Raw genomic sequence first — 13,076 nt, forward strand, 5'->3', positions numbered from 1 at the left:
CTTGAATAGAAGGTTTAGGGCTGGAAATTTCTCTAAATCGCTAATGCTATTCAAGGGGCTGAAGATTTCTTGAATAGAAGGTTTAGGGCGGGAAATTTCTCTAAATCGCTAATAAGGGTTTTGGTGAATGAATTTGAAATTGAAACTCACAATTGATATACAAATAAAAAGACACCGTGTATTTGAGAGATGTGGGCCTAGAGTACTTTTAAAACATAAAACGTTACTCAGAGTAACGTATTAGGCTAAAAACGTGACTATGAGTAACGTTTCTATACTTAACGCCGTCAACTACAGCATTCCACATAGTTGGTCCTGAAATGTTATTGAGAAATACGTTTATACTACTTTTGTAAAAAAATTTAAAAACGTATTATTTTGGTGCATTGCTTTAAATAATGGATTAGTTTGGTAAAAAATTCTTTTTTTAGTACTCTTTTTCAACCTCACGCCTTTAAAAAAATATTATTTTCTTAGTGACAAAACATAATTAAGTGATAATTGCGATAATGTCATTGCATTCAAAATGATTAAAATTTAGCTGTAATGGTATTTATATAAAGTGTTGATATTATTATCACTAAATATAATATTGCGATATTAATTACCGCCAATGCTTTATTTACAGTAGTGTATGTATATATATTGTGTGTGCTTCCTTCGATTGTTCTATTTCAAGGGTTTGACTGTTTGTGAAAATTTAGAGGTGCTAACAATTCTCCTAATATTTACTATATAAAGTATCCTATTCACCAATTTTACTACTAGTTATTATTTTATATGCGTTATTTTTCTTTTTATCCTGTTTTGATTAAGGTTTTTTTTTAGCCAAGAGTCTATCAGAAACAATCTTTCTACTGACCCAAAGAAATTAGATTCTACCTCTCCAAACTCTATTTATGATATTACACTAAGAGGGTGTTTGGATTGGCTTAAAAGTTGGTCAAACCTACGTTTGAGTCAACTTTTGACTTATGAAAGTGTTTGACAAATATAAAAAATAATTTAAAATAAGTTAGAAAGTGTTTGACAATGTCAAAAATGACTTAAAATAAGTTCAAAAGGATTTAAAATAAGTCAAAAACCAAAAGTAGGTCTCCTCCTACTTTTTATTTTTTGACTTAAAAGTCATTTTATTTTAACTTTTTATTTTTGACTTAAAACTACTTTTTTCAAGTCAATCCAATCAGACTTTAAATATGTTATTATTATTAGTTCTCCTAAAAATATTTGAAGGAAAAAAAAGTACAATACATGATACAAACAAAGCGGATATAGATTTGATTCCCTACCTAGGGAATATTTTATACAAGTTTATTGATCTACCATAATATACAGCAAGAAATCCATATATATATAATACAACACTAATTATCATAATAGTTATCTGTGAATTTGCTCTTTAATCACTTGAAGCTGTTCCTCAAAGATGTTTTCAACTTACCTTCCATAGAGTACATGTTATAACCAGCTACCCTTTTCCTTCTCCTAACTACTCGATTTTCACTCGATTCACCATTGAAGCTGCAAGACTTATAAGTTCTCTCCTCGAGATTAAATCTTGATTCGAAATAGGAAGTAGAATGATAAGAGAGTGATTTACTATTATCCATGATCAAGAATACAAGAAGCTCACTAAGAAAAATGAAGAGAATAAACATTTCTATGGCTAAAACATTTTTGAAGGATATATGTATCATTTTAGTAACATTATTTTAGTTGCAAAGTATTTTGAAGGATTCGATTGGGACAACATTTTTGGAATGTACGAATAACATAGATGCTAATTAAGTACAATTAAATAAAAATAATATATATGATTTTTTTCTCACTATATATAGTAGTCTATAATTCTACTATTGTTACATCCAATTTGTTATTAATTCAACTTATTTGCTCATAAATTAATTAGGCTTGGCTAAATGTGTAGCTTTAAGAAATTTATGATTATTACTTAAATCTAATTAATGTGTGCTAGCAGTTTGGCATTCTGCTTACCCTATACATAGTTTAATCACCTAAATGTTTGTTAGCCGTTTAAATTAATAAATTATTATATACAAGGATGAAGAAAGTATGTTTTGCAAATTTTTATACGAAACAACTAAAACAATGCTACTAAAACTGATATTAATTAATTTAGGGGTGTACATGGCCGGGTTGGTTCGGGTTTTTCAAATATCAAATCAAACCATTTGTGTTGGATTTTTAAATCTATAAACCAAACCAAACCAATAAAACTTGGGTTTTTCAACTTTGGGTTTTTTCGGATTTTTCGGATTTTCGGATTTTTTCCGGAAAAGTATTCATACAAACATATAATTTACTTGTACTTGAAATATTTCTTTAGTCCTACCAAAATACAACTATCTAAGGTGTTTCTTAAGAAAATAACACCAAATATTATATGAGTAATGATACTAAAATATCCAACAAAAAATAATAATAATGAAATCGTGTAAAACAAATATTGCAAATTAACAAGTCATAATGAAAATGATCATAATTTAAAAGTACTAAATCATGCTAAAATAAGTTTAATAAGTATTAGTTACATGACTAAATATTAAAGGAAATTAAAATTAGATTATGTATTAAAATAAACCAATATAAAACCATAGAACAAATATTTAATATTATTGTCATTCTTAGTGTTGAATTGATTATTATTTTTCCTTTAGTATTAATTTAATTTTGATTTAAGCTTTATTATAATTACCAATATCTGTGGACTATAATCTTTATTGAACCATTTAGAATTCTAAGTTTCAAACTTGAACTAATAATATATTAAAAGATAAAAACTATGAAAAAGTATAAGAAATATTTAAAAATTATATCAAAGTAAATATTTTTATGTATAAAATAAAAATTTAAAAGTATATATATAATGTCGGATTGGTTTGGTCTCGGGTTGATTTTTTTTAGTTAAAACCAAACCAACCCAAATATAGTCGGATTTTTTTCCCCAATACCAAACCAAGTCAAACCAACCACTAGTCAAGTTTTTTTTCTCGATTTGACTCGATTTGCGGTTTGGTTCGATTTTGTACACCCCTATTAATTATATTGATTTTGATACCTGCGTAATTCACTTTCTATGTAGCAACTAAACGACCTCTAATTAATGCTAGTCTTGGTATGACATAAATTAATTTTTACTAATTTACTCTTTAAGATCTTCTTAATTTTGTGATCATAAATTAAAGATATGTTTATTAAAATGTCATTTAATCTTGTGGTCTTAAACATGTCCTGTAAAAAAATGAAATTAAATAGTTGTAAAAAAGGAAAAGAGATATATTTTTTTGAAATTATACTAAAAAGTAAAGTAAGACAAATAAATTAAAACAGATGAAGTAACTACCCCACTTGTTTGTAAATTGTCACCTATGGAGTGTCAATTTGTCTAGAGTACACTATTTATATTGACAACTCCTAAAAGCTAACAATCTTGACCCTTTAATAGGTTAGTCTAAATAATTTATTGCTTATAAATTAGTTGTCTTTAATATCCATCTACATATATATAAAGTAGTATAGTAATGTACAAAATATATACACACTACATAATTTCTTGAATATTTCAAACAAATTTGTATCAAACAATATGAGTAATGTATCAAGACTTGTATCCTCAGTTTGTAAAACAATAATCAAACCATATTCACCTACTCCAATTTCACTTCGTTGTCACAAACTCTCCTATCTTGATCAAATGATTGGTGGCATTTATATGCCCTTTGCCTTTTTTTACCCTAAATTGAGTAACACATGGTCAAATAAACCAAATAATGTTGTATCTCAACATCTTGAAAAATCCCTTTCAAAAGTTTTGACCAATTATTGTCCATTGGCAGGGAAATTGAATGGCAATATTTCTGTTGATTGTAATGATAATGGAGTTGAATTCTTCACTACAAAAATAAATTGTCCAATGTCTGAAATTCTCAACGACCTTATTTCGATAAACATAATTTAGTCTATCCGAAAGGAGTTTCTGGTGCATATTCATACGAGAGTAGTCTTGCAGTATTTCAACTTAGTCACTTTAATTGTGGAGGAATCGCAATCAGTATGTGTTTGTCACATAAAGTTGGGGATGGATACACATTAGGTAACTTCATGAACCATTGGGCTACTATAACGCGTAATCCGATGAGTTCAGAAATATATCCAATAAGTCCTAAATTTGATGGATCCTCTTATTTTCCACCTACAAAAGATGAGGACTCATCAAACGTATCGAATAACAATATCGTGCCAAAAAGAGAAGAATGTGTGTCCAAATGCTTTTCTATCTCATCATCCAAATTAACCGCGCTGAAAGCTAGGGTTATTAATAAATCAGAAGTACAAAATCCGACTGATACAGAAGTTGTGTCATCATTTATTTACCAACGCGCCATAGCTACAAAAAAGGTTGTGATTTCATCAGGATCCTTGATACGTCCATCTATACTTCATCAGGCTGTAAGCTTACGCCCTCCATTGCCCAAAAACACAATGGGAAACAATTTTTCTCTATTTTCTATACTAACAAAAGAAGAGAAAGAAATGGATTTAGCACAAGTGGTTAGTAAACTAAGAAAGGAGAAAGAAGAAGTTAAACAAAAATACAAACATGCTAAAATAGAAGAATTTCTCCCTATAACACTTGAACAATATAGAAAAGCAAATGATTTGTTAGTCAATAACTCATGTTATGATCTCTATAGATTTAGTAGCCTCATCAAATTCCCCTTATATGATGTAGACTTTGGATGGGGAAAGCCTAAAGAAGTTATTTCACCAAATTCAACAAGTAATGCACCAATTAAAAACATATTTTTTTTGATGGATAGTAAAAATAGGGATGGAGTGGATGTAATATGTAGCATGAAGGAACAAGACATGTTAGCATTTGAGAGGGATGAAGAGCTCCTACAATTTGCTTCTCCAAGTAGCTAAATCAATATTTTTTAGGGAGCTTATTTCACACCTTTAACTATCAATTGTTTCGTTTTTTTTACTTAAATTATCATCATCTATGTAATACAACACACCTCGAAACTGACTAAGCCCAACTATATCACTACTCGTTCCGTGGCTTATCACCATCTACTCAGTAATTTGTTTTAATACATACATGATGATAATTAGGTAGGAAAATGGAACAAATTAATAGTTGAGGTGTGAAACTCGAGGAAAAGTAACAGTTCTAACTTCCAAGTGTGTTTTTACCCTTATCTCAATCTTTTATAAGTTGAGCTTGCTAATATCAATCTTTTGCTCCATTGATCTCAGTTTACATAATAAAAATATCATCCTTGCTATAATATATTTATGCAATCAATCTTTTTGTTGTATTGGTTTCAATTCACATAATAGTGATAAGAAAATATTATTCCAATGTTCCATTTATTCTAACAATGGTTCTTGTTTTCTCTTGCAATTGGCAGTTATTTTTAATACTAGTCTCTGGCATGCGCGTGTATCCCGTTGAATATTAATAAGTTATGTCATATCAGAAATTATGATAGAGTTACAAAATATTTCCCTTTAGATTAAACATGAAAATATAGAAGCACAAAAAAGTTGATGGATATGAGCAAATTTTCGAGAGAGAATTGATGAATTTGATTACATTCTAGCATCCTACAAGACGTGTGTTGCCATATACAATCAAATTACTGTTGACACGAATTCAAAATTTAAACTATATGATACCAAATAATCAGCTCGTATAAACGATACGTTCACAATAATTTAGGATAACAAAAGAAAACAAATCATTAAGAAAATTATATTCTCTAAGTATGGTTTCTCATTGTCGTGCCGTAACTTTCCTAGCCTTTAGAAAAATCACTTTTTTGAAATGTTCTAAGTATAAAACAATTAGAGAAAATACTTAGAAAAGAGTCGCCACTTAATTTTTTAAAGAAATTAAGAAAACTTACAATTTCCAAAGATTTAAATAGAAAAAATCATTTGAAAATACCAAAGAGGGTTCGGGATTCAATTTACACTTCGAGAAGGGTTTAAGCATTCAAAGTGTCCGCTAACGTGCGGTTGACCTGTGACTTGACTAAAATATATTTGACTATTTTTTAGAAAAAATAAAGATTTAGCATAAAAATAAAATAAAATAATAACTTACAATATATTTGATTAACTTTGAGAAAAACTTAAATAAAGGACGCATTTTTTTTATTTTTTATTTTAGAGAAAGGGACCCAAAAATGAAACATTTGACTCGAAATACAAGTGATTAGAAATTAATTGGAATTTATTTTATTCATTTTTTGAAACAATAATTTAAACCCATTTAAAACATGAAAATCATTTTTTAATTAATTGACTAACCTTTTTTTTTTTTGAGAAAAGACTAAATAAGTGTGTATATATATATATTTATATATTCAATTAATTGAAAAGGGTTTGATTAAATTTTTTTTTAAAAAGTTTATTTGAGAAAATACTTTAACTTACAACAATTTTAAAATGAATAAAAATGTGATTAAGTGAAGAGGCGTTAAAACATATCTCTTAAGAACAAAATGTTTAACTTAATTAGAAAGTATAATTTGATCCACATATTTGATAAAATAAAAAATATATATTAAAAGTTAACCAACACAAAGAAAATAACTTATCTTTTGGGGAGTCTAATTAGGTTAATTAAAAATTATAAAGTTAGAGTTAAACAACAAACAATAAATCATCACAATTAAATAATTAAAGAGTAAGGGAGAAAATGAATTTGGGCCTCCTTTTGGGCCAAATTCGCTGGAATTTTCGGGGGTTTAAATCTGAACCCGTTTTTGTATACACCTTATGTATATTAGTGTATATTAACATGTATATCAGCCTCTTTCATGTATTTCTTTCTTCCAAACACATGTAATTCGCCTCAGCCCTGTGTTCCTGCGTTTTTGACCTGTATATCTCTATATAATGATGTATACTGCTGTATACAATATATATACAACCCATTTCTGGCATTTCGAGACCTATGTTTCAGCTTCCTTAGCCTGTAAGTTAGCTTCTCTTCCCTTGTATTCTAGCTTCCTATCAATTTGAGTAATAACGACGACCGACTCGATAAAATAGGAGTGTTGGGTTTCAACCCAACTCGAGATGCAAGGAATGAAGGAGAGGGTCCAATGGACCCAAATTGAGGAAGGTCATGCACAAAATAAGAAATGATAAGAATTAGTAACTAATCAAAATTGAACACTCACTAAAGTAGCTATGTATGTAAAATAGTAATAAGATAAATTTCCTCACAATAGCATGACCAACATTAACAACTCTTAGATGGATAGATATGCAAAGAATCAAGAATTAAGGAAGTGAAACTAACAAAACTTCACAGTAACTTTGATGCACACTGGGATTGAAGAAGTTAAAGGCACCAAACCAAACTTCATGTGGCTTTCCAAAGGAAACAACCGAATGACAAATCTCAAAGAGTACATTGATGATTTCAAACCCGTGCTTATTAAAATTACCTTATTTCAACACGACTGTCAATATTCGATCTTAATTCACAAATAAATTAACATCATGTAATTTTCGACTCTAAATCATGTTGAAATCCTGTTCACGAGTCAAAACATAAATCTAACATATATGATTCCCAACATGACAAAGTACAAGTTCATGAAGAGAGTAAAATGATCTAACAACAAACGAGGGGACAAGAGTTGCCTGGGAACATAAAAGAAAAATACAAAAAAAATATAATAATAAAATTAGATGGCATGAATTGAAAAGAAGCTTCAATAATGAAGGAGACAATTGGATTTGTACCAATATCCTATATTAAGCAAAGAAGGACAAATAACTACCCATATCAAGACAAGTATTAAGATTTTTGGGGAAAAAGACCACAATAACTTTACACGTATATATATACACATACACACCAACTACAATATAAAAACAAGATAAAATATTTTTTTGGCTAATGTTAGCACACGAGTCACATTTGCACGCCAATGATTTAATAAATCATAGTAATTCAATTCAAATGAGCTTACACTAAATTTATAGCACACCATATCTTATCAACAAGAGGAGTAACATTTAGCTAAATTCGAATGCTAAAACGACAACTAGGTATCACCATTATGGGAGCCAAAAGCGAACAACAACAACATGATCAAAATTCAAAAAATATTCAAACAATGCGAACACGAGATGAAGAGGAATTTAACAAAAAGCAAGAATGATATTACCTTTTTCTGGGCAGCGAACTGAGACAACGAGTTTAACCACGAAGAACTACCACCACTGTGAGCCTGCTTCGATGGGTTTCGAAAAATAAAATAACTTTGAATTCTAATAAAGGAGACTCAAACTCTCTGTTCTTTTTTTTTTTTTTTACTCTTTTCGGTTGGTTTTTTTTTTTAAATCAATTTTCCTCTATTTCCCCCTCTTTTTTAGTGATCAAAAGAGATGAATATATAGATGGAAATTAGGGGGAAATCGGGTGAAATTTCTCATTTCAAATTCAAATTTCTTGCTCCTTTTCAAGGCCAACAGGGAGCAACTGAGTTTGATATGAAATTTCTCCAAAATCCCAGAAAATCCAAGGCAGCAGGGCTACTGCGTACAGCTGCTGTTGACATTTTGGACTGCTGCTGCTATTGTTGAAATTAGAAAGGAAAAAGGGGGTGGGGCCGGCTGGTTGCTGTTGATGTATTGTAAGTAGTGTTGTTTGGAATTGTATGTATTGTATGCATTGTATGTTAGAAGTCAAAAGGGAAAAAGGGGTGGGGTCAGTTGTTGTTATTATTTTATTGGAAGGGGTCAGTTGGTACATGTATTGTATTGTTAATGTTGGGTGCTTCTTGAATTAGGAAATAGGTGGGCCAGGGGTTATTGAAAGGGGATTAGGAAAAACTTAGCCAATTTGATTTAGTTAAAATAGGCTTGGCTAGTAATTAAATAAGACAAATTGATATTAATTAATTAACGAGCTTCTTAATCTTAATAAAATAAAATAATTAACTTAATTATAAACGACTAAATAACCAAATAAAATAAAGCTAAAATCCTTTTGAGACAATTTTCGAACATTCATAAAATATACTAATTAGACACATAATTCTATAAAATATCACATCTTGAAAATTATTTTGAATTTTATAAAGCCAATTATTTCAAACCATTTGGAATTTAAGAAGCTCGATGATTAATTTATATTGTGGAGGTCCAAAATTGGATGTCAACAACTGTCCCTCATTTAACTTGGATTGTTGAAAGAAATCTGAGGAAAATGAAATTGATGAATCCAAATTTGATTGACCACATCTTCATCTTTCAAAAAGAGGGATTTGGTAGGGACTTTAGGAATTACGGCCAAACCATGGAAATGGGTTTCCTACATGTCTCATGCTATATGAGAATTCAGGCCATTTGTAGTTCGGTACTCTCGATTGAAAAGGAAATCTATTATGCAAGATAACCTTTGATTCTGGAAAAGCGACAAAGTAAGTCGAGTTATGAAAAAGAGGCTTGCAACTTCTTAGCCATGAATGTGGAGCTCTTCACATTCATAAGTAAGAACTTACATGGACATAATTTCCAAAGCTCTTGGTACATTGTTACTTAGATTGGAAATTTGCTTCCGGTAAAGACCAAAAAAATTTCGGATGCGAAACTAAAACTGACAAACCCAAAGATAAACCCACATGCCTTCTAATAGGGGTGTGGTTTGATTGTGGTGGAAGTGGTTCCTCTGCTCGTGTCCTAAGAGTTTGGCACTCCTCTTTGGACTATGTCCCAATTCGCTGCTAAGAAAAAGTTCCACGTTGTGCTGCATCCTATTTGATGTCGTCCGCACTTGTGGTTTGTTTTGGAGAATTCATCCTTTCGAATGTTCTCAACAAAGACTGAGATAAAACTCATTAGCATAAAAATGTAATTCAAAAGGGAGACAGTGTCTTTTACCGTGTTGACACTTAATTGTTCTCCTTGGACATTTGACGTTAGCTTCCTCTATTCTGACGTAAAGCAAATAAAGCTCGTATTTTGTATTTGTAATATAATCTTCAATGTATTCTTCTTTTGATGATGAAGTAATAAAATAAGCAGATGTAATATGTTGATAGTTCTCTTGATGTCGTCTTTGCAATTTGATTATGAATGACCCTCTTGACGGTTTGAATATGCAATGGCCCTCTTGACAGTTTGAATATAAATGCCCCTCTTGGCATTTTGATATGCAATGACCCTTTTGTCAATTTAAATATGAATGACCCTCTCGGCAATTTGAATATGCAATGGCCCTCTAGGCAGTTTGAATATGCAATGGCCCTCTTGGCAGCTTGAATATGCAATGGCCCTCTCGGCGATTTTGAATATAAATGCCCTCTTGGCGTTTTGATATGCAATGGCCTTCTTGGCATTTTGAATATGATGGCCCTTTTGGCAATTTGATTATGAATGGCCCTCTTGGAAATTTTAATTTGCAATGGCCCTCTCGGCAGTTTGAATATGAATGGCCCTCTTGGCGGTTTGAATATGCAATGGCCCTCTTGGCGGTTTAAATATGATGGCCCTCTCGGCAATTTGAATGTGATGGACCTCTCGACAGTTTGAATGTGATGGTGCTCTCGGCATTTTGAATATGAATGGCCATTTTGGCAATTTAATATGCAATGTCCCTCTCGGCATTTTGAATATGAATGACTTTGATTATGAATGTCGTCTTTCATCAATATCTCTTTGGTCAAGCAGAGATGTTACACTCACTATAAGACATTTGCTGGATATGTTCTCTTGAGCTAGTTGGTTGGCAAATATAGCTCCTTTGATGATCTTATTATACCCTGCATCCACAAAAATATGTTAGTTTTGGAACACTGATCTGTGTTGAAGTCGCCTTGCTCCTAGTCTCGTTATCTCTGGCACTTTGTCTGGTAGATCCAAGGAATCGCAGGAGACAAAAGAAAAAAAATCATATTTAGATTAAAACATTTGCTAGGCATGAAGTTTTGAAAAATAGTTTTAAAGAAAATATCTGCCAATTAACTGTCACGATATGCACGACACGAACAAAACCCTTTGTCTCAGATTTTGATATGATAGGTAGCTTGCTGGCAACTTAAAACCCTTTAAGAATACGTCAATTTAAGGCAATTGAAGTTGACTTCGAAGGTCCGAGTATCCTTGATGGAATTTTTGAGGTCCTTCTCAAAAATTCTGTCCCAGTTAGATATTTCAAAAACAAATTTGATGATGATCACGGGAGTCTTGCATTTGAGATCTCCTCAAAATTATTCCCAATTGCACATTTCGATATGATATTTGACTCTTGTTTGTAGGAAATGACCTTTCTTGTTGAATTTTTGAGGTCCTCTCAAAAATTCTGTCCCAGTTTCCATTGTGAGGGGAAATGGAAATCTTATTGGGAATATGACCGAACCTTTGTGGCGCCTACGTATCCCGTTGAGGTAGGAATCAGGTCAAACGTAGTTCCCATCTCGAGAATTGACAAAAATAGAAAATTTGATAAGGAACGACCGAGGCCGACATAGACCGCCTACGTATCTCATTCTTGAGAATTCAGGTCGAACGTAGTTCAAGTACAAGGGGAATGTTTTAAAACATGATGCGACAATGATTACAAGCAAACTGCAATTACAAGGAAATAAAGAAAAGAAGTATCATCCTTCAAATGTAGTATCTCTTGACGGCATCTGAATTGATAGCTTGCGCCAGACCTGACCGTCCATCTCTGCTAGAACCAAAGCTCCTCTTGATAGTACTTTGTGGACAACATACGGTCCTTGCCAGTTAGGTGCAAATTTCCCTTTATATTCCTCTTGATGAGGGAAAATGCATTTCAACACCAATTGGCCTACCTCAAATGTTCGAACTCTTACTTTCTTGTTGAAAGCGCGAGTCATTCTCTGTTGATACAACTGACCATGACAAACAACACTCATTCTTTTCTTATCAATCAATGCTAATTGCTCATATCGATCACGAACCCACTCGGCATTACTCAATTCAGCTTCCTGAACAATCCTTAAAGATGGTATCTCAACTTCAGCTGGTATCACTGCTTCTGTTCCATATACCAATAGGTAAGGAGTTGCTCCAGTTGAGGTTCGGATTGTGGTGCGGTAACCTAGCAAAGCATAAGGTAAATTTTCATGCCAACATTTGCAGTTGTCAATCATCTTTCTCAGTATCCTCTTGATGTTCTTATTAACAGCTTCCACAGTTCCATTCATCTGAGGGCGATATGCAGTTGAATTGTGGTGGGTAATTTTGAATTGTTCACATATCTTTTTCATCAAGTGACTATTCAGATTTGCTCCATTGTCTGTGATGATAGACTCTGGAACTCCAAAACTACATATCAAATTGTTGCGAACAAAATCGGCCACAACTTTCTTTGTCACAGCTTTGTAGGAAGCAGCTTCGACCCACTTTGTGAAGTAATCAATGGCGACCAAAATGAACCTATGACCATTAGAAGTAACAGGCTCAATCGGTCCAATAACATCCATGCCCCAGGCTACAAATGGCCAAGGGGAACTCATCGCATTGAGCTCGTGGGGTGGTACCTTGATCAAATCTCCGTGTACCTGGCATTTATGACATTTTTGGACAAACCGGCCACAATCATTTTCCATAGTCATCCAGAAGTATCTCGCCCTTAAGATTTTCTTTGCTAATGTAAACCCATTCATATGCGTCCCACACATTCCAGCGTGCACTTCTTCAAGCAATTTTGTGGCTTCTGCAGCATCCTCACATCTCAGTAGTCCCAAATCGGGTGTCCTCTTATAAAGAACCTCTCCATTCAAGAAGAAGTTGTTTGCCATTCTTCGAATTGTTTTCTTCTGAATACCTGTCGCTTTTTCTGGATATTCGCTAGCTTCTAGGTACTTCTTTACATCGATATACCATGGATTCCTATCCCATTATGCTTCCACATGTGAACAGTGTGCTGGTTGTTCTTTTAAAACTATCTCAAGTGGATCGATATAATTCTTTTCTGGGTGTTGTATCATGGACGATATGGTTGCAAGGGCATCAGCAAGCTCGTTCTGTATTCTCGGCGTGTGTCTGAA

General features: G+C 32.3%; 2 pseudogenes; one reads left to right on the forward strand and one right to left on the reverse strand.

The window, feature by feature from the left end:
- The window catches only part of LOC125818897 (receptor kinase-like protein Xa21), a 236,135-nt pseudogene that overhangs the window by 50,497 nt on the left and 172,562 nt on the right, over positions 1-13,076 (reverse strand).
- Positions 3,580-4,950, forward strand: LOC125818996 (acylsugar acyltransferase 3-like; annotated as a pseudogene).

This window comes from Solanum verrucosum, unplaced genomic scaffold (assembly GCF_900185275.1).
Source record: "Solanum verrucosum unplaced genomic scaffold, falcon-dt-bn FXZP01000252.1, whole genome shotgun sequence".
In the NCBI taxonomy this organism is placed as follows: domain Eukaryota; kingdom Viridiplantae; phylum Streptophyta; class Magnoliopsida; order Solanales; family Solanaceae; genus Solanum; species Solanum verrucosum.